Below are 21,630 nucleotides of genomic sequence, written 5' to 3' on the forward strand. Positions count from 1 at the left end.
TCAGTCACAAGGAGGAAGACATGGCCCCTCAAAACCCAGACAATGGCCACGGGTAGCACGTCAACGTGACATCAATGTATCTATTTCTAACAGTAATAAATCAACTCCTAAATGAGAGTTTGCAACTACCACTCGCAGTACACTGCATCAGCCAAGTTATCACCAAGACAACCAGCTTTAATGCCTACAGATGTCGTGTGAAGCAAAACTGCCCAAACTCTGGGAATGAAGAAAAACAACTTTACAAGCAATTAAAGAAGAGTAACAGTGCCAGAAAAGGTTTCAGTGTGGTGTGTGGGAATGCTGAAACCCCACCTTGATATCTAACTCTGTAATTGTTCTAAAGATATTTTCCCCAAATGAAATAACCCATCATTCACAGGAGAAGCGGACCATGAAGGATTTAGAAGTTAGTCTCCAGCAGCCACTATAAGATGAGAGTGCAAAACTGGAGCCAGCAATCTGCTAATATAAAATATCTCAGCCTCAGGCCTCGTTGTGTGCTAAACAGAAAGTAATGCCAGAACGAGCTGAAGCAGGATATTGCTTACACGTGAAACATTTCACCTGAGGTAAATACTACATGAGGGAAACCAGGCTCAGCACATACCAACAATGCTTAGAGTTAAGCTGACTAAACGAGAAACCAAATAAACAATCAATATGTTATTGGTGTTTATTGTTTACCTAGATTACTGCCATGCAACACTCGATTCTATTTATTACCAAAAAACAGCTTAATAAAGGCAATCCAGGGACCTATAGGATAACAAGTTGCTGAATGTCAACCAACAATAATATGCAACAACTTGGAAAAGAGTTGACTCTTGGGTGCATGTGAATGAAAAAACAGCTTTAATGAAAAAAAACTCATCACATAAAACATGCAATATAACATCTATTACCAAAGACTGGAAAAAAAGTTTATTTTTTTAAAAATGGACAAACTGGCTGTAAGCTTACAGATATGGATATGGGGCTGCAGTCCCCAACCCTAGTGAATGCACTGTTCCAGAAAATATTATCACCCATACATGAGTATGAGAAGTACTCCAAAGCTAGATGTATGCAGTCTGCTATAGATGACTTGCTGCGGCCGTATACCAGGATTATCTTTGAATTAAATCAATCCTCTTGTATTCCCATATGTATGGACCAAAGGTGCTGCTCCCAGTCGCAGATCAACACATTTGTTAAATCAGTCCACAACCTTTAGTAATAGCCTTACAGAGAGTCTGAAGCGAGAATAAATCTCGCTTCAGACCTCATAGATAGCAGGGGCATGTGTGCCCCTGCTAAACCGCCGCTATCGCGCCGCTAAACGGGGGTCCCTTCACCCCCAAATCCCCCTCCATGCAGCGCATCCCCTCTTCCTGGTTAGGGCAGGGCTAACCGCTGCAGCCCTGCCCCACGCGCGTCTGTCAGCGCGTATCTCCGCCTCTCCCCCGCCCCTCTCAGTCTTCCTTCACTGAGAGGGGCGGGGGAGAGGCGGCGATGCGCCGCTGATAGACGCAACTGGAGGCAGGGCTGCAGCCGTTAGCCCTGACTCCAGGAACGACCAATTCTACGACCAAGGTTTGCGGGGGTGGGTTTGGGGGTGAAGGGACCCCCGTTTAGCGGTGCGATAGCGGCGGTTTAGCAGGGGCACACATGCCCCTGCTAACTATGAGCTCTGAAGCAAGATTTATTCTCGCTTCAGAGTCTCTTTAATCACCAACAAAGAGTATATGTATATACAGTGGGTTGCAAAAGTATTCGGCCCCCTTGAAGTTTTCCACATGTCGTCATATTACTGCCACAAACATAAATCAATTTTATTGGAATTCCACATGAAAGACCAACACAAAGTGGTGTACAGGTGAGAAGTGGAACGAAAATCATACATGATTCCAAAAATTACTTACAAATAAATAACTGCAAAGTGGTGTGTGCATAATTATTTGGCCCCCTTTGATCTGAGTGCAGTCAGTTGCCTATAGACATTGCCTGATGAGTGCTAATGACTAAATAGAGTGCACCTGTGTGTAATCTAATGTCAGTACAAATACAGCTGCTCTGTGAGGGCTTCAGAGGTTGTCTAAGAGAATATTGGGAGCAACAACACTGTGAAGTCCAAACAACACACAAGACAGGTCAGGGATCGAGTTATTGAGAAATTTAAAGCTGGCTCAGGCAACAAAAAGATTTCCAAAGCCTTGAACATCCCACGGAGCACTGTTTAAGTGATCATTCAGAAATGGAAGGAGTATGGCACAACTGTAAACCTACCAAGACAAGGCCATCCACCTAAACTCACAGGCCGAACAAGGAAAACGCTGATCAAAAATGCAGTCAAGAGGCCCATGGTGACTCTGGACGAGCTGCAGAAATCTACAGCTCAGGTGGGAGACTCTGTCCATAGGACAACTATTAGTCATGCACTGTACAAAGTTGGCCTTTATGGAAGAGTGGCAGGAAGAAAGCCATTGTTAACAGAAAGCATAAGAAGTCCCGTTTGCAGTTTGCCACAAGCCATGTGGGGGACACAGCAACCATGTGGAAGAAGGTGCTCTGGTCAGATGAGACCAAAATGGAACTTTTTGGCCAAAATGCAAAACGCTATGTGTGGCGGAAAACTAACAATACACATCACTCTTAACACCCCACTGTCAAATATGGTGGTGGCAGCATCATGCTCGGGGGGTGCACCTCTTCAGCAGGGACAGGGAAGCTGGTCAGAGTTGATGGGAAGATGGATGGAGGCAAATACAGGGCAAACTTGGAAGAAAACCTCTTGGAGACTGCAAAAGACTTGAGACTGGGGCAGAGGTTCACCTTCCAGCAGGACAATGACCCTAAACATAAAGCCAGGGCAACAATGGAATGGTTTAAAACAAAACATATCTATGTGTTAGAATGGCCCAGTCAAAGTCCAGATCTAAATTCAATCGAGAATCTGTGGCAAGATCTGAAAACTGCTGTTCACAAACGCTGTCCATCTAATCTGACTGAGCTGGAGCTGTTTTGCAAAGAAGAATAGGCAAGGATTTCAGTCTCTAGATGTGCAAAGCTGGTAGAGACATACCCTAAAAGACTGGCAGCTGTAATTGCAGCAAAAGGTAGTTCTACAAAGTATTGACTCAGGGGGCCGAATAATTATGCACACCCCACTTTGCAGTTATTTGTTTGTAAAAAATGTTTGGAATGATGTATGATTTCGATCCACTTCTCACATGTACACCACTTTGTATTGGTCTTTCACGTGGAATTCCAATAAAATTGATGCATGTTTGTGGCAGTAATGTGACAAAATGTGGAAAACTTCAAGGGGGCCGAATACTTTTGCAACCCACTGTATACATATACATTGATGACTCTCTGTTGGCGATTAAGGCTATTACTAAAAGGTCATGGACTGAATTAACAAATATGTATTGACGGCTGCATCCGGACACCTGGAAGTAAGCCGGAAGTACCTGCGGCACGATGCAATGATTGCATTACATCATTATGGGAGAGTGTGGGAGGTTAGGAGTTCATTTTAAATTATGTGTGGCTCTTTTTATTGAAACGTATGTATGTAAATGTAATTTTACTGTATGGCCACAAGATGCCCTCACACATTCTCTTCCTGCCACGTACTAATAGTATGTGAACAGGAGGTAACAGGAGGTAACGTGTAATTCAGTTCTGTTACAATGACTGCGGCATCTCATTGATGCCGACGATCATTGACACGGGGACTTAGATAGATCACCTAATGGGAACTGTGCTCCCACTCATTGATCTCCTCTAACGATCAGCGGCAAGAACGCGCATGGGAGCGAGCGGCGGGAGGCGTATAGCTACAGAACGGAACAGTCTTTCCACGGGCGTATATATATTGCCGGAGATGCGGCTAGAGGTTAAAAGAGGGGTTTTTTTTACCATGCGGTTGTCGCTTGTATAACGTAGTGAACATCTGACAAATCTGACTGATTTTGGACTATCCTTTTGTGGGATTCTCAGGGTTTCCTTTATTTTCAAAAGCTCTTACTGAATAGCAGTTGCTCAGCCAAAATAGTGTGCATATGAGTAGGGATGTTAGCCCCATCTTATTGTTGGTCCTTGCCAGGCAGGGCTTTAGTAACAGTTACACTGCGATTCCCCCATGAGGAGGCAGACTAGCTCGAAACCTGTAAAATCTATCCCCGGTTCCAGCCAGGGCACTATCTGCATGCAGTTTGTATGTTCCCCCGTGTCTGTGTGGGCTTTCTCTGGGCACTCCAGTTTCCTCCTACATCCCAAAAACATACAGGATGGTGAATTTGCTTCCCCCTAAATTGGCCCTGGACTGTGATACATATGATACATACATAGACATAGGACTATGGTAGGGATTAGATTGTGAGCCCCTCTGAGTGACAGTTAAGTGAAAAAACAATATACTCTGTACAGCACTGTGGAAGATGTTGGCGCTATAAAAATGTTAAATAAAACTCAATAATAATAAGTGATAGCGACATAGGAAAAAAAAGTAGTTTATAGTTTTACGCAATATATGTTATATGTATGGGTACACAAGTATTTGAAATGCTCATTGCTGGACTTTATAAAAGTTAGTGTATAGGAGACTTTGATTTTCATTTGTTAGGGCTTGTACATAGTTCATTTCTCCTTGGGCTAGACTTGTTTGCAAAATATTTACAGTATGCAATGCATTCATTTTAAATGAGGTTTATAAAATCTCTTGTCAACAGCCCTAGACACATCTGTTCTGTTCAGTGCCTGTTTGGGATTCTCACTAGAACACTTAAAATCAAGTTCCATTTAGCCTGCAGTATCCAGTAGTCCATTCAAAGTGAACACAAGGACAAAAAAGCCCTGGTGTCCACAGTCTCCAATGCAATCACCATGACTGCACATCACAGGATAATGTATTATTAATGCACTGGTCTGGGAATACAACGCAGACACCTAGAGAATAATGCGATCAATGTCTTTCACAGAAGTACAGCTTAGGCACAGAACTCAATGTTCATCTATTAGAATAAGTTAACAGTTCAGCAGTTCCCATACCACTTCTTCCCAAGATTTACACTTAAAAGCTTAAAAAAAGGGCTGAGTACCGTAAGGGATACTCTCCATTTTCCCGAACAACCTTTGTGGGATTAGCTTTCTAGAGCATATCCTTCCTTTTTCATATAAAATGATGTTGAGGGCCACAGTCGTTTCACTTAAAATTTGGGCTCAAGGCAGAAGGATTTAACCTTTGAAATGTGGATGTGTATTAGTAGAGCACGTTCCGGCATTTTCTTTACTCTGCCAACTCTTCCTCTATCGGAAGTCATTCGTTTCATAGATCGATTTTTGATCGACTGATATTCACTTCGATTTGTGCCTGGCTTTACCCTAAATTACTCATGAAATCCAGCTAGTGCAAGGAAAATATAAGCCCACCCTTATAAAGGAGTTTTTGCTGATTAAAGTGATCCCGAAGCATAAATAAACCGATGAGATTAACAATTGGATCTCTCCTCCTCCTCCTTAAAAATTACCCCTTTTTTAGATAGCCCATGGTTTTATTTTATATTTAACCACTTCAGGACCACAGTCTTTTCGCCCCTTAAGGACCAGAGCCTTTTTCTCCATTCAGACCACTGCAGCTTTCACGGTTTAATGCTCGGTCATACAACCTACCACCTAAATGAATTTTACCTCCTTTTCTTGTCACTAATACAGCTTTCTTTTGATGCTATTTGATTGCTCCTGCGAGTTTTACTTTTTATTATATTCATCAAAAAAGACATGAATTTTGGCAAAAAAATGATTTTTTTAACTTTCTGTGCTGACATTTTTCAAATAAAGTAAAATTTCTGTATACATGCAGCGCGAAAAATGTGGACAAACATGTTTTTGATAAAAAAAAACCCATTCAGTGTATATTTATTGGTTTGGGTAAAAGTTATAGCGTTTACAAACTATGGTGCCAAAAGTGAATTTTCCCATTTTCAAGCATCTCTGACTTTTCTGCGCACCTGTCAGGTTTCATGAGGGGCTAAAATTCCAGGATAGTACAAATACCCCCCAAATGACCCCATTTTGGAAAGAAGACATCCCAAAGTATTCAGTGAGAGGCATGGTGAGTTCATAGAAGATTTTATTTTTTGTCACAAGTTAGCGGAAAATGACACTTTCTGACAAAAAAAAGAAAAAAAAAAAAGTTTCCATTTCTTCTAACTTGCAACAAAAAAAAATGAAATCTGCCACGGACTCACTATGCTCCTCTCTGAATACCTTGAAGTGTCTACTTTCCAAAATGGGGTCATTTGTGGGGTGTGTTCACTGTCCTGGCATTTTGGGGGGTGCCTAATTGTAAGCACCCCTGTAAAGCCTAAAGATGCTCATTGGACTTTTGGCCCCTTAGCGCAGTTAGGCTGCAAAAAAGTGCCACACATGTGGTATTGCCGTACTCAGGAGAAGTAGTATAATGTGTTTTGGGGTGTATTTTTACACATACCCATGCTGGGTGGGAGAAATATCTCCATAAATGACAATTGTTTTATTTTTTTTACACACAATTGTCTATTTATAGAGATATTTCTGCCACTCAGCATGGGTATGTGGAAAAATACACCCCAAAACACATTATACTACTTCTCCTGAGTACGGCGATACCACATGTGTGGCACTTTTTTGCACCCTAACTGCGCTAAGGGGCCCAAAGTTCAATGAGTACCTTTAGGATTTCACAGGTCATTTTGAGAAATTTCGTTTCAAGACTACTCCTCGCGGTTTAGGGCCCCTAAAATGCCAGGACAGTATAGGAACCCCACAAATTACCCCATTTTAGAAAGAAGACACCCCAAGGTATTCCGTTAGGAGGATGGTGAGTTCATAGAAGATTTTTTTTTTGTCACAAGTTAGCGGAAATTGATTTTAATTGTTTTTTTTCACAAAGTGTAATTTTCCGCTAACTTATGACAAAAAATAAAATCTTCTATGAACTCACCATACTCCTAACGGAATACCTTGGGGTGTCTTCTTTCTAAAATGGGGTCATTTGTGGGGTTCCTATACTGCCCTGGCATTTTAGGGGCCCTAAACCGTGAGGAGTAGTCTTGAAACCAAATGTCGCAAAATGACCTGTGAAATCCTAAAGGTACTCATTGGACTTTGGGCCTCTTAGCGCACTTAGGGTGCAAAAAAGTGCCACACATGTGGTACCGCCGTACTCAGGAGAAGTAGTATAATGTGTTTTGGGGTGTATTTTTACACATACCCATGCTGGGTGGGAGAAATATCTCTGTAAATGACAATTGTTTGATTTTTTTTTACACACAATTGTCCTTTTACAGAGAGATTTCTCCCACCCAGCATGGGTATGTGTAAAAATACACCCCAAAACACAATATACTACTTCTTCTGAGTACGGCGATACCACATGTGTGACACTTTTTTGCAACCTAGGTGCGCTAAGGGGCCTAACGTCCTATTCACAGGTCATTTTGAGGCCTTTGGATTCTAGACTACTGCTCACGGTTTAGGGCCCCTTAAATGCCAGGGCAGTATAGGAACCCCACAAGTGACCCCATTTTAGAAAGAAGACACCCCAAGGTATTCTGTTAGGAGTATGGTGAGTTCATAGAAGATTTTTTTTTTTGTCACAAGTTAGCGGAAAATGACACTTTGTGAAAAAAAAAAACAATACATATCAATTTCCGCTAAGGCTGGGTCCACACTAGACCCGGTTGCAGGACGGACACTGCAGTCCGGATCAGGGGAAGTACCCACCGTACTGCAAACTGATGAAAGTGCATCAGTTTTGCATCAGTTTTGTATCAGTTTCCGTTCAGGTTTTTCCCTGACAGAAAACGTATCTATCATTAGGAAGGAGTGGGAGGATTTTTTGGGCCAATCATAAAGCTCAGGCTATCCGTTTTCACATCCGTTTTTTGCCTGTGGAGCTGGAGATGCGTTTTCTCATTGCTTTCACTACCCCTGCGTGTATCCGTGGTCCTGATCCGTTGCGTGAAAATGCAGCAGGTCCGGACCTTCCGTTCAGGTTTTGAAAACGGATCCCCGCAAACGCAGACGGATCCGTTTTTTACTTGGGTGAGGCTGGCTGCTATTTTAAACATTAGTATCCGGGACTCCGTTTTTCATCAGGTTTGAAAAACGCAGCCACGGATACGTTTCCGGACCTAGTGTGGACCAGCTCTAACTTGTGACAAAAAATAAAATCTTCTATGAACTCATCATACACCTAACAGAATACCTTGGGGTGTCTTCTTTCTAAAATGGGGTCACTTGTGGGGTTCCTATACTGCCCTGGCATTTTACGGGCCCAAAACTGTGAGTAGTCTGGAAACCAAATTTCTCAAAATGACTGATCAGGGGTATAAGCATCTGCAAATTTTGATGACAGGTGGTCTATGAGGGAGCAAATTTTGTGGAACCGGTCATAAGCAGGGTGGCCTCTTAGATGACAGGATGTTTTGGGCCTGATCTGATGGATAGGAGTGCTAGGGGGTGACAGGAGGTGATTGATGGGTGTCTCAGGGGGCGGTTAGAGGGGAAAATAGATGCAATCAATGCACTGGGGAGGTGATCGGAAGGGGGTCTGAGGGGGACCTGAGGGTTTGGCCGAGTGATCAGGAGCCCACACGGGGCAAATTAGGGCCTGATCTGATGGGTAGGTGTGCTAGGGGGTGACAGGAGGTGATTGATGGGTGTCTCAAGGTGTGATTAGAGGGGGGAAATAGATGCAAGCAATGCACTAGCGAGGTGATCAGGGCTGGGGTCTGAGGACGTTCTGAGGTGTGGGCGGGTGATTGGGTGCCCGCAAGGGGCAGATTAGGGTCTAATCTGATGGGTAACCGTGACAGGTGGTGATAGGGGGTGATTGATGGGTAATTAGTGGGTGTTTAGAGGAGAGAAGAGATGTAAACACTGCACTTGGGAGGTGATCTGATGTCGGATCTGCGGGCGATCTATTGGTGTGGGTGGGTGATCAGATTGCCCGCAAGGGGCAGGTTAGGGGCTGATTGATGGGTGGCAGTGACAGGGGGTGATTGATGGGTGGCAGTGACAGGGGGTGATTGATAGGTGATTGACAGGTGATCAGTGGGTTATTACAGGGAATAACAGATGTAAATATTGCACTGGCGAATTGATAAAGGGGGGTCTGAGGGCAATCTGAGCGTGTGGGCGGGTGATTGGGTGCCCGCAAGGGGTAGATTAGGGTCTAATCTGATGGGTAACAGTGACAGGTGGTGATAGGGGGTAATTGATAGGTGATTGATGGGTAATTAGTGGGTGTTTAGAGGAGAGAATAGATGTAAACAATGGATTTGGGAGGTGATCTGATGTCGGATCTGCGGGCGATCTATTGGTGTGGGTGGGTGATCAGATTGCCCGCAAGGGGCAGGTTAGGGGCTGATTGATGGGTGGCAGTGACAGGGGGTGATTGATGGGTGGCAGTGACAGGGGGTGATTGATAGGTGATTGACAGGAGATCAGTGGGTTATTACAGGGAATAACAGATGTAAATATTGCACTGGCGAATTGATAAAGGGGGGTCTGAGGGCAATCTGAGCGTGTGGGCGGGTGATTGGGTGCCCGCAAGGGGTAGATTAGGGTCTAATCTGATGGGTAACAGTGACAGGTGGTGATTGATAGGTGATTGATGGGTAATTAGTGGGTGTTTAGAGGAGAGAATAGATGTAAACAATGGATTTGGGAGGTGATCTGATGTCGGATCTGCGGGCGATCTATTGGTGTGGGTGGGTGATCAGATTGCCCGCAAGGGGCAGGTTAGGGGCTGATTGATGGGTGGCAGTGACAGGGGGTGATTGATGGGTGGCAGTGACAGGGGGTGATTGATAGGTGATTGACAAGAGATCAGTGGGTTATTACAGGGAATAACAGATGTAAATATTGCACTGGCGAATTGATAAAGGGGGGTCTGAGGGCAATCTGAGCGTGTGGGCGGGTGATTGGGTGCCCGCAAGGGGTAGATTAGGGTCTAATCTGATGGGTAACAGTGACAGGTGGTGATTGATAGGTGATTGATGGGTAATTAGTGGGTGTTTAGAGGAGAGAATAGATGTAAACAATGGATTTGGGAGGTGATCTGATGTCGGATCTGCGGGCGATCTATTGGTGTGGGTGGGTGATCAGATTGCCCGCAAGGGGCAGGTTAGGGGCTGATTGATGGGTAGCAGAGACAGGGGGTGATTGACTGGTGATTGACGGGTGATTGACGGGTGATTGACAGGTGATTGACAGGTGATCAGGGGGGATAGATGCATACAGTACACGGGGGGAGGGGTCTGGGGGGGGGGGTCTGGGGAGAATCTGAGGGGTGGGGGGTGATCAGGAGGGGGCAGTGGGCAGGGGGGGGATAAAAAAAAAATAGCGTTGACAGATAGTGACAGGGAGTGATTGATGGGTGATTAGGGGGGTGACTGGGTGCAAACAGTGGTCTGGGGGGTGGGCAGGGGGGGGTCTGAGGGGTGCTGTGGGCGATCAGGGGGCAGGGGGGGGGGAAATCAGTGTGCTTGGGTGCAGACTAGGGTGGCTGCAGCCTGCCCTGGTGGTCCCTCGGACACTGGGACCACCAGGGCAGGAGGCAGCCAGTATAATAGGCTTTGTATACATTACAAAGCCTATTATACTATTTCCATGCGGCGATCCGGGTGCTAGTAACCCGCCGGCGCTTCCGAACGGCCGGCGGGTTACTACGAGCGGTGGGCGGAGCCAGTCCCCGGCGGCTGATCGCGTCACGAATGACGCGATCGCCGCATAGCCACCCACGCAGCCGCCCCCGCCGATGGGCGTATTGCGGTCGTTTGGGCCCGGACTTTGCCGCCGCCCATCGGCTGGGGGCGGTCCTCAAGTGGTTAAACATTTACAAAGTAGATTGAATGTTTTGTTGTCACTGCTAAGTGGCAGCCTATTAAGTGTACCTAAATGAAAATGTATAAACTATTGACCTTTTTCTATCTCCTCCTGCTATTAGAAGTTGTATTCTGCCAGGAAAACTTTTATGGCTGTAATTTGCTTATCAGTGAGGTTTAATATATTTCCGACAAGGTAGCGACATAACAGAAGCTGTCACGTCCATGCCTAAAAATTAACTCTTTCAGGCATCAAAGGGATAAAAAAAAAAAAAACAGAGAAAAGCAGCCTGGTTATTAATATTGCACTGTGCATACACGTTTATTTTATCATGTCACCTCGGGTACACTCGGAAATGCACTGTATTTATGGATGAGAGAAAGCCATTTTTCTCTTACAACACAAAGAAAGCAGAGGTGTAACACTGACAATGCAATTCCCAGTTCCCCAGCTGAGGCTCAGCTGCCACCAAGTTTACATTTGTTTTCATACACAGATAATACTTAGGCCCCGTTTACACTTAATCAGTTGCTCTCAGTTATAACTGAAGAAAACTGATTTTCAAAGTAATGCCCATGTTTTCCTATGGCACCTTTTACACTTAACGCATTTTAACTGAAATCTTTTTCACAATGCACTGCTATGGAAAAAAACGTGTACTAACGCGTACCAACGTATACTAACGCGTACTAACACACACTAACGCGCACCAACTGATTAAGTGTAAATGTTAAGGTGCATACACACGTCCAACTTTATGCCTGATTGTCGTTGGGATCAGTCGTTTGAATGACTTGTCAGGCAAATAAACATGTCGTTTAAATGTCCCGTACACTCGTCCAAACAAAGCGGCTGACAAACTGGATGTCGTCCAACTCTCTTCCAGCTTTCTTTGACTTATTAGTTGGGCAAACGACCACTTGGAATTTGTACACATGTACGGACCGACAGTCGTTTGAACGACAGTTGGTCCAACTGATCCAGCAAGCGGATCGGGCAAACTGCCTGTTATCAGTCGCTATACTGCGCATACACATGTCCAACATGTCGTTCGAATGACAAGTTGGTCAGAAAATCAGGACGTGTGTACGTACCTTTAGATAGTTCAAGTAAATAACATTAATAACCTCATTGCAATGAAACCTGTCATCGAGTAGGATATATAAGGCACAAAGTGAAAAGTGGGTTCTTGAAGGTGATGTGTTAGAATTATTATTTTTTATTTATATAGCACCAATATCTTCCATAGCGCTGTACATAGTACAAAAAAAATATTGGGGAACAAATATACATGAGAAATTCAAGACACTGTACAGTCATGACGTTCAATAGTAGAAATACAAATACATACATAGTTATTGTGTAGTTTGAGATATTGCTAGAGTTGGTACACGTGCATATGGTAAATTACAGCAGTGTGAGAAACACTAGGAGGGGGTTCCTGCCCTTACGAGCTTACAATCTAGAGCAATGGTCCTCAAACTAAGGCCCATTGGCCAAATGCTTCCCCCCTGAGGCTTTTTTACCGGCCCTCCACATACAAAATGTATTACTTATAGATGCGGCCTGTTGCATCTTTAAATATTGGTGGACTGGCCACATATAGAATAGCAGTTCTGGCACCACCCTGCCACATGGAAGCCAGAAAGCAGTAATTTGCTGGCTTCTGGGGTAAGGAAATATCCATGGAATTAGTTAAAAAAAAATAAAAATACTAATCCACTTACCTGGGGCTTCCTCTAGCCTGTGGCAGGCAGAACGTGCCTTCGACGCCGCTCTGGAGGCTCCCGGTCTTCTCCGGTACCTCACCCGACCTGGCCGGCTTCCGGGTCGGGCTTCTCCTTGCGCTCCAACGTGCGTCTCACGGGGTCGCGCTGACGTCATCGGACTACTGCGCCTGCGTGCGAGTGTGTGTGTGTGCTGCAGGCTATTGGGTGACATTATGGCTAACATATGACTTGCTATGTTAGGGTCACAATATCTGCACTGTGTTGGTGGCATAATAGCTGCACATGCTGTGTTAGAGGATATACTATCTGCCCATGGTGTGTTGGGGAGCATACTATCTGCTAGGCCTGAAAGATAAATCGAATTTAAATCGAAATCATGATCACCAAGCTCACAATTTCGGAAGCGTCAAAGTGGCAATGATATTATTTCCACATGAAAGATGTTTGAAGAAGCAGCTTCAAACTTCCTCCAAGTCTCAGCGCGTGCAGCCCGCAGCATAGGCAGTGTTGGACATACCTTATGACAGAAGTCAAACGCTTTCCATCTTCTCTCACCATCTGCCAGCTCTTGTGCATGGCATACTTCCTGGTTCCTGTATGTCACATGACATACAGGAAGTATGCTGTGCATTAGAGCCTGCAGGAGGATAAGTGGATAGACAGGCATCACTGGACTCATGCTGGAAGGTATGCCCAGCACAGCTGCAGCTTAGGGGACAGGGGGCACAGAGAGAGTCACAAAGAGAGAGGGGGGACAGAGGCACAGAGGGGAACAAAGCTTGATTTTGAGGAAATCGTAAATCGAATCAAAATCGTGATTTCGGACAGAAATCGCTCAATTCAATTTTTACCTAAAATCGTTCAGGCCTGTACACGCTGTGTTGGAGGGCATACTATTTGCATATGCTGTGTTGGGGGGCATACTATCTTCACATGCTGTGTTGGGGGATACTATCTGCACATGCTGTCTTGGAGGGCATACTATCTGCACATGCTGTGTTGGGGGGCATACTATCTGCACATGCTGTGTTGGGGGGCATACTATCTGCACATGCTGTGTTGGGGGGCATACTATCTGCACATGCTGTGTTGGGGGGCATACTATCTGCACATGCTGTGTTGGGGGGCATACTATCTGTACATGCTGTGTTGGGGGGCATACTATCTGCACATGCTATGTTGGGGGGCATACTATCTGCACATGCTGTGTTGGGGGGCATACTATCTGCACATGCTGTGTTGGAGGGCATACTATCTGCACATGCTGTGTTGGAGGGCATACTATCTGCACATGCTGTGTTGGAGGGCATACTATTTGCATATGCTGTGTTGGAGGGCATACTATTTGCATATGCTGTGTTGGGGGGCATACTATCCGCACATGCTGTGTTGGGGGATACTATCTGCACATGCTGTGTTGGGGGGCATACTATCTGTACATGCTGTGTTGGGGGGCATACTATCTGCACATGCTGTGTTGGGGGGCATACTATCTGCACATGCTGTGTTGGGGGGCATACTATCTGCACATGCTGTGTTGGAGAGCATACTATCTGCACATGCTGTGTTGGAGGGCATACTATCTGCACATGCTGTGTTGGAGGGCATACTATCTGCACATGCTGTGTTGGAGGGCATACTATCTGCACATGCTGTGTTGGAGGGCATACTATCTGCACATGCTGTGTTGGGGGGGGGGGGGCATACTATCTGAACATGCTGTGTTGAGGGGGCATACTATCTGCACATGCTGTATTGAGGGGGCATACTATCTGCACATGCTGTGTTGGGGGCATACTATCTGCACATGCTGTGTTGGGGGACATACTATCTGCACATGCAGTGTTGGTGGCATAACTGCTTTTCCTGAGTTCGGGGGCATAATATAAGCGCATGCTGTGTTGGGGGCATAAAATCTGGTCTGGTTAAATTGGGGACATGAGGGCTGCCCATGTTAATAGGCTCTGTCTATAATACCTAGGCTCAATGTTATGTTTTTCTACATCATTTTATGTATGCTCCGGCCCCCCAGCAGTCTGAAGTATGTTGATCCAGCCCTTGACTGAAAAAGTTTGAGGACCCCTGATCTAGAGGGTAGTGGGGAGGAAACAATAGGGAAGGGGACACGGGTTAATTGTTTAAGCAGTGACCTTTAATGCTACCTATAGCAAATAATAGGCTTGTCTGAATAGGTGTATTTTCAGAGTACGTTTGAAGGTTTCCAGGCTCCAAGCATGACAAACAGGCTGTGGGAGAGAGTTCCAAAGGAAAGGGACAGCCCGTGAGCAGTCCTGGATGTGAGAGTAAGTGGAGGTGACTAGGCTAGAGGATGAAAGGGTCTCCTGAGAGAAATGGAGAATCGGGATGGGGAGGTATCTGGAGATTAAAGAGGAAATGTATGGAGGTGACAGCTTGTGCAGAGCTTTGTATGCAAGCGTGAGAAGTTTAAACTGGATCCTTTGGGTAATTGGTAACCAATGGAGAGACTGGAAGAGAGGTGGATGAGGCGGGCAGCAGAGTTTAGTAGAGAATGGAGAGGTGCCAGTCTGCTTTTTCTTAAACCACAGAGTAGGGTGCTACAGTAGTCAAGATGGGAGATGATTAGAGCATGTACAAGCATTTTGGTTGAGATGGAAGTAGCAGGAGGTAATGTGTTGATATGTGGTATAAATGAGAGCTCAGAGTCCAGAATTACCCCCAGACAGCGAGCTTTAGGAGTTGAGGTTATTGGGGTGTTATCTACATTAATTGTGATTATGGGAGGTGGAAGAGAGAGCGAAGTGGAAATAATCACAATCTCCATTTTGCTCATGTTGAGTTTAAGGAAACAGGATGACATGAATAAAAAGAATGGGCAAGCATAAAGATGTGAGCGACTTAAACAAGAGGCACATCGCAATGCCTAGACTTACAGTTCTGGCCAAACATTTTGAGACTGTCAAAAATATTGGATATTAGAAAAGTTGGTGATTACATTTTTATAATAGCAATTTGCATATACTCCAGAATGTTATGAAGAGTGTTCAGATGAATTGCATAGTCCTTTGCCATGAAAATTAACTGAATCCCCCCAAAAAACCCTTTCCACTGCATTTCATTGCTGTCATTAAAGGACCTGCTGAGATCATTTCAGTAATCATCTTGTTAACTCAGGTGAGAATGTTGACGAGCACAGGGCTGGAGATCATTAGGTCAGGCTGATTGGGTTAGAATGGCAGACTTGACATGTTAAAAGGAGGGTGATGCTTGAAATCATTGATCTTCCATTGTTAACCATGGAGACCAGCAAAAAAGCGCATGCAGCCATCATTGCGTTGCATAAAAATGGCTTCCAAGGCAAGGATATTGTGACTACTAAGATTGCACCTAAATCAACAATTTATAGGATCATTAAGAACTTCAAGGAAAGAGGTTCAATTCTTGTTAAGAAGGCTTCAGGGCATCCAGGAAAGTCCAGCAAGTGCCAGGATCATCTCCTAAGAGGATTTCGCTGCGGGATCGGAGTGCAACCAGTGCAGAGGTTGCTCAGGAATGGCAGCAGGCAGGTGTGAGGTACAGTGAGGAGAAGACTGTTGGAAGATGGCCTGGTGTCAAGAAGGCCAGCAAAGAAGCCACTTCTTTCCCCCAAAAAAACATCAGGGACAAATTGATCATCTGCAGAAAGTATGGTGAATGGACTGCTGAGGACTGGGGCAAAGTCATATTCTCTGATGAAGATCCTTTCCGATTGTTTGGGGCATTTGGAAAAAGGCTTGTCAGGAGAAAAAAAAGTGAGCGCTACCATCAGTCCTGTGTCATGCCAACAGTAAAGCATCCCGAGACCATTCAAGTGTGGGGTTGCTTCTCATCCAAGGGAGTGGGCTCACTCACAATTTTGCCAAAAACACAGCCATGAATAAAGAATGGTACCAAAACACCCTCCAACAGCAACTTCTTCCAACAATCCAACAACAGTTTGGTGAAAAACATTGCATTTTCCAGCACGATGGAGCACAGTGTCATAAGGTAAAAGTGATAACTAAGTGGCTAGGGGACCAAAACATTGAAATTTTGGGTCCATGGCCTGGAAACTCCCCAGATCTTAATCCTATTGAGAACTTGTGGCCATTCCTCAAGAGGTGGGTGGACAAATAAAAACCAACTAATTCTGAGAAACTGAAAGAAGTGATTATGAAAGAATGGGTTGCTATCAGTCAGTATTTGGCCCAGAAGTTGATTGAGAGCATACCCAGTCGAATTGCAGAGGTCCTGAAAGAGAAGGGCCAGTACTGTAAATACAGTGGTTTGCAAAAGTATTCGGCCCCTTGAAGTTTTCCACATTTTGTCATATTACTGCCACAAACAGGAATCAATTTTATTGGAATTCCACGTAAAAGACCAATACAAAGTGGTGTACATCATAGCAAAAGAGTGGTGAGGCACTGTCGTTGCAAAAAAAAGGTACCTTTAATCAAGGGTGTTTTCTCTATTATCCTCTGAGGAAGCTTTTGTCAAAGTGAAACAGCAGCCAGATCTCCCTCACCCCCACTGTACACCCTGATGTATCTCTACACCGTTGATTAAAGGTATCTTCTTTTGCCACGACAGTGCCTCACCACTCTTTTGCTACAATTTACATAGTGCTTGTCTATGAGTACAAGTGGAAGCATGAAATACAGAATCCGGTGAACCCGGTCATTTTCTTTTGCTGACATCTAGTTCCAGTCTTTTTCTCCTATGCCTCATCATACAAAGTGGTGTACATGTGAGAAGTGGAACGAAAATCATACATGATTCCAAACATTTTTTACAAATAAATAACTGCAAAGTGTGGTGTGCATAATTATTCAGCCCCTTTTGGTCTGAGTGCAGTCAGTTGCCCATAGACATTGCCTGATGAGTTTTAATGACTAAATAGAGTGCACCTGTGCGTAATCTAAAGTCAGTACAAATACAGCTGCTTTGTGACAGCCTCAGGGGTTTTGTAAGAGAATATTGGGAGCAACAACACCATGAAGTCCAAAGAACACACCAGACAGGCCAGGGATAAAGTTATTGAAAAATGTAAAGCAAGCTTTGGCTACAAAAAGATTTCCAAAGCCTTGAACATCCCACGGAGCACTGTTCAAGCGATCTTTCAGAAATGGAAGGAGTATGGCACAACTGTAAACCTACCAAGACAAGGCCGTCCAACTAAACTCAAAGGCCGAACAAGGAAAGCGCTGATCAGAAATGCAGTCAAGAGGCCCATGGTGACTCTGGACGAGCTGCAGAGATCTACAGCTCAGGTGGGGGAATCTGTCCATAGGACAACTATTAGTCGTGCACTGCACAAAGTTGGCGTTTATGGAAGAGTGGCAAGAAGAAACCATTTTTAACAGAAAAGCATAAGAAGTCCAGTTTGAAGAAGTCAGATGAGACCAAAATTGAACTTTTTGGCCAAAATGCAAAACGCTATGTGTGGCGGAAAAATAACACTGCACATCACTCAGAACACACCATACCCACTGTCAAATATGGTGGTGGCAGCATCATGTTCTGTGGGGTGCTTCTCTTCAGCAGGCACAGGGAAGCTGGTCAGAGTTTATGGGAAGATGGATGGAGCCAAATACAGGACAATCTTCGAAGAAAACCTCTTGGAGTCTGCAAAAGACTTGAAACTGGGGTGGAGGTTCACCTTCCAAAAGGACAACGACCATAAACATAAAGCCAGGGCAGCAATGGAATGGTTTAAAACAAAACATTCATGTGTTAGAATGGCCCAGTCAAAGTCCAGATCTAAATCCAATCGAGAATCTGTGGCAAGATCTGAAAACTGCTGTTTACAAATGCTGTCCATCTAATCTGACTGAGCTGGAGCTGTTTTGCAAAGAAGAAGAATGGGCAAGGATTTCAGTCTATACCGGTAGATGTGCAAAGCTGGTAGAGACATAACCTAAAAGACTGGTAGCTGTAATTGCAGCAAAAGGTTGTTCTACAAAGTATTGACTCAGGGGGCTGAATAATCCGCACAGCCCACTTTGCAGTTATTTTTTTTATTTTTTTTTAAATGTTTGGATTCATGTATGAGGTTCGTTCCACTTCTCACATGTACACCACTTTGTTTTGGTCTTTCACGTGGAATTCCAATAAAATTGATTCATGTTTGTGGCAGGAATATGAGAAAATGTGGAAAACTTCAAGGAGGCCAAATACTTTGCAAACCACTGTACTGACTCTTTGCATAAATCTCACGTAATTGTCAATAAAAGCCTTTGAAACGTATGAAGCGCTTATAATTATATTTCAGTACATCACATTAACAACTGAAACAAAGATCTAAAAGCAATTTAGCAGCAAACGTTGTGAAAACTAATATTTTTGACAGTCTCAAAACTTTTGGCCAGGACTGTACGAGGTTAGAGCATCTATAAAATGGCAGGTCTGGTGGGATATTGATAGTATATACCCAAAATAAGACGGTGTCTTATATTACATTTTGCTCCAAAAGATGTGTTAGGGCCTATAATCAACAATCTACATTTATTCTTGAACAGAATTCAATCATAGTTATGTCATTACATTCTGGAACATCTTAACTTTGCAAACTCTGAATTCCATCAGGAGTTTCTCATAATCGACGATTTCCTTTTTCCGCTCACAACAATATATATTTATGGAGACCTGGGCACTTGCCTACCTTTGTTTTGAGTCATGTGGGGTCCTTTTGGGGGTGTCTGCTTTCCTTGGTGAAGAGTCTATCTGTCCGTCTGCCTTCTATTGCCAATTTATTTTACTTTACATGTATACCGTAGCTGCCTGGACATATTTACATTGACTTTTTTATTTTTTTTATTAACTGTAACTAGGTCTTACTTTTGGAGTAGGGTTTACCGCATATTTCGATCATCCTTAAAAATCCTGAAAAACCATGCAAGATCTTGATTTTGGAATAGGTCTTATTTTCAGGGAAACTGTATTAGTTAGTATCACCCAAAAGTGGTTCAGTGAGGGACAACTGGTGAACCCAAAACTAGATCATTGTGAGAAGTGCAGGATAGCAAGATTGTTCTAATCTCACAGGAGATTTAAATTTGCAAAAATTGTACAGGCCTTTAAAGAGAGACTCTGTAACAAAAATTTCAGCCTTATTTCTTCTATCCTATAAGTTCCTATACCTGCCCTAATGTGGTCTGTCTTACTGCAGCCTTTCCTAGTTGCTCAGTGGCTGTATTATCTCTGTTATATAATCTAATCTTTCCTTTATCGGCTGAGGTAGGAATGTGTTGGTCTGCTTGTCATAGGCAGAAGTTATACACACCCTCTCCACACCCCCTCCAGGCTCTGTATAAGTCACAGACTGAGCTTCTCTCAGCCTATCACATGCTGGTTAGCAGCCATGTTTTTTGTTTGTAAACACTGCCTAAAACTGGCAATTACAAGCCAGGATTGTAGCAGGGAGAGGCAGAAACAGCACAGAGGGGCCCAGGAGAACATAATGAATAGAATGGTATGCTTTTTATTGTAAGAATTTTAGAGTACAGATTCTCTTTAATGATGGTCTCAGAGAAAGGTATCTGAACACACAGCACATCACAATTTGCTGTGGGCTTTATAGCTCTAGACCACGTTAAAGCCTTGAACACATGCTAGATGAAATTCAGCTAAGGTAGCCGATAACGACTGTATCTACTGAGAATCTAGCAGGGGTACAGCGGCCCTCCGATGCCTCAGCCAGTAATCAGCCAGGTGGATTGACTCAGCTGAGCACTGACCCAAGAGTATTGTTCTCACTCAGCCCACCCCCTCTGGGATGCTCTGTGCGCTGCGCATGGTTGGCCCCCTCCCCTTCACATAACAGCAGAATGTGTCACTAGCCTCCAGTCCCAATCCCCCTCTGGCGACATCCCTGTGTACAAGGCTTAAAGGACAACCATCAAAGTTTATGTGTGTTCCCCAACTGCAACAACAAATGGAGGAAAATTCTTTGTAAAAGAATGCGGCATTGAAATAAAAAGAAAATGACCCCTTTTACCATGCAGTACTGTTAAAATCAGGGCTGTGGAGTCGGTACAAAAATCCACAGACTCCTCAGGTTAGGATTCCACCAACTCCGACTCCTCTAATTTGCATATTATAATGTTGTTGAATGAAAATATGTAACATGAAATGCATCTCTTAACTGCAAACACTTAGGAATTTTAAAAGTCAACTGAAGTGAGAGGGATATGGAGGCTGCCATATTTATTCCCTTTTAAACAATACCAGTTGCCTGGATATACGGCGGATCTTCTGCCTCTAAGACTTTTAGTCATAGACTAAAACTAGTCCTTAGTAAAAGTACTTGTAGAAGGTACAGACAGGAACAAAGAACATCTATCAGGCCCTAGGCAATATAACTGTGGGTACATACAAGAATGATGTGCAGGTACTCTGCAAGGGAATGAGGGGATTCTTCCTCTATTACACATTCTTCATGCACAATCTGAACATGGATCACACTCTAGGCAATGTAACTGTGGGTACATGTAAGGGTGATGTGCTAGTACTCTGCAGGAGAATGAGGCGATTCTTCCTCTATTACACATTCTTCATGTATAATCTAAACCAGGTTTACGGGTGATAGACAACACCTCTGTGTTCAATGTGCACAACATTCTCAGTGGATTCAGTGGAGTGCATATGTAGAATATAGTACTACTCTGTAACAAAGTAAAACTGAGACAGTTGAAATTGAAGTTTTATACATACCTGGGGCTTCCTCCAGCTCCCTTAAGTCTAATCAGTCCCTTGCTGTTCTCCTCCGCCACCTGGTTCTTCTGCTATGGGTCCAGGTACTTTAGCCAGTCAGACGTAGTGTGCATGCACACACTCCGCCCACGGGAGCGTACTAGACCTGCGCAGCACTATTGCACAGGTGCAGAATGCTCCTGGCTATGGGAGCAGCACACAGCCGGACTGCGCTGACTGGCTGCATTATCGGGACTCATAGCAGAAGATCTAGGTGGCGGAGAAGGACAGCGAGGGATTGATTAGCCTGAAGGGGGCTGGAAGAAGCCCCAGGTATGTATAAAACTTTTCT

General features: G+C 44.2%; 1 protein-coding gene across 2 annotated transcripts in view; it reads right to left on the reverse strand.

Annotated features, from left to right (window-relative positions):
* Window positions 1–21,630, reverse strand: part of NOS1AP (nitric oxide synthase 1 adaptor protein) — a 224,611-nt gene that overhangs the window by 174,268 nt on the left and 28,713 nt on the right. The gene's annotated exons all lie outside the window — the stretch shown is intronic.

The sequence above is a fragment of the Hyperolius riggenbachi genome, chromosome 6, assembly GCF_040937935.1.
Source record: "Hyperolius riggenbachi isolate aHypRig1 chromosome 6, aHypRig1.pri, whole genome shotgun sequence".
Classification (NCBI taxonomy): Eukaryota; Metazoa; Chordata; class Amphibia; order Anura; family Hyperoliidae; genus Hyperolius; species Hyperolius riggenbachi.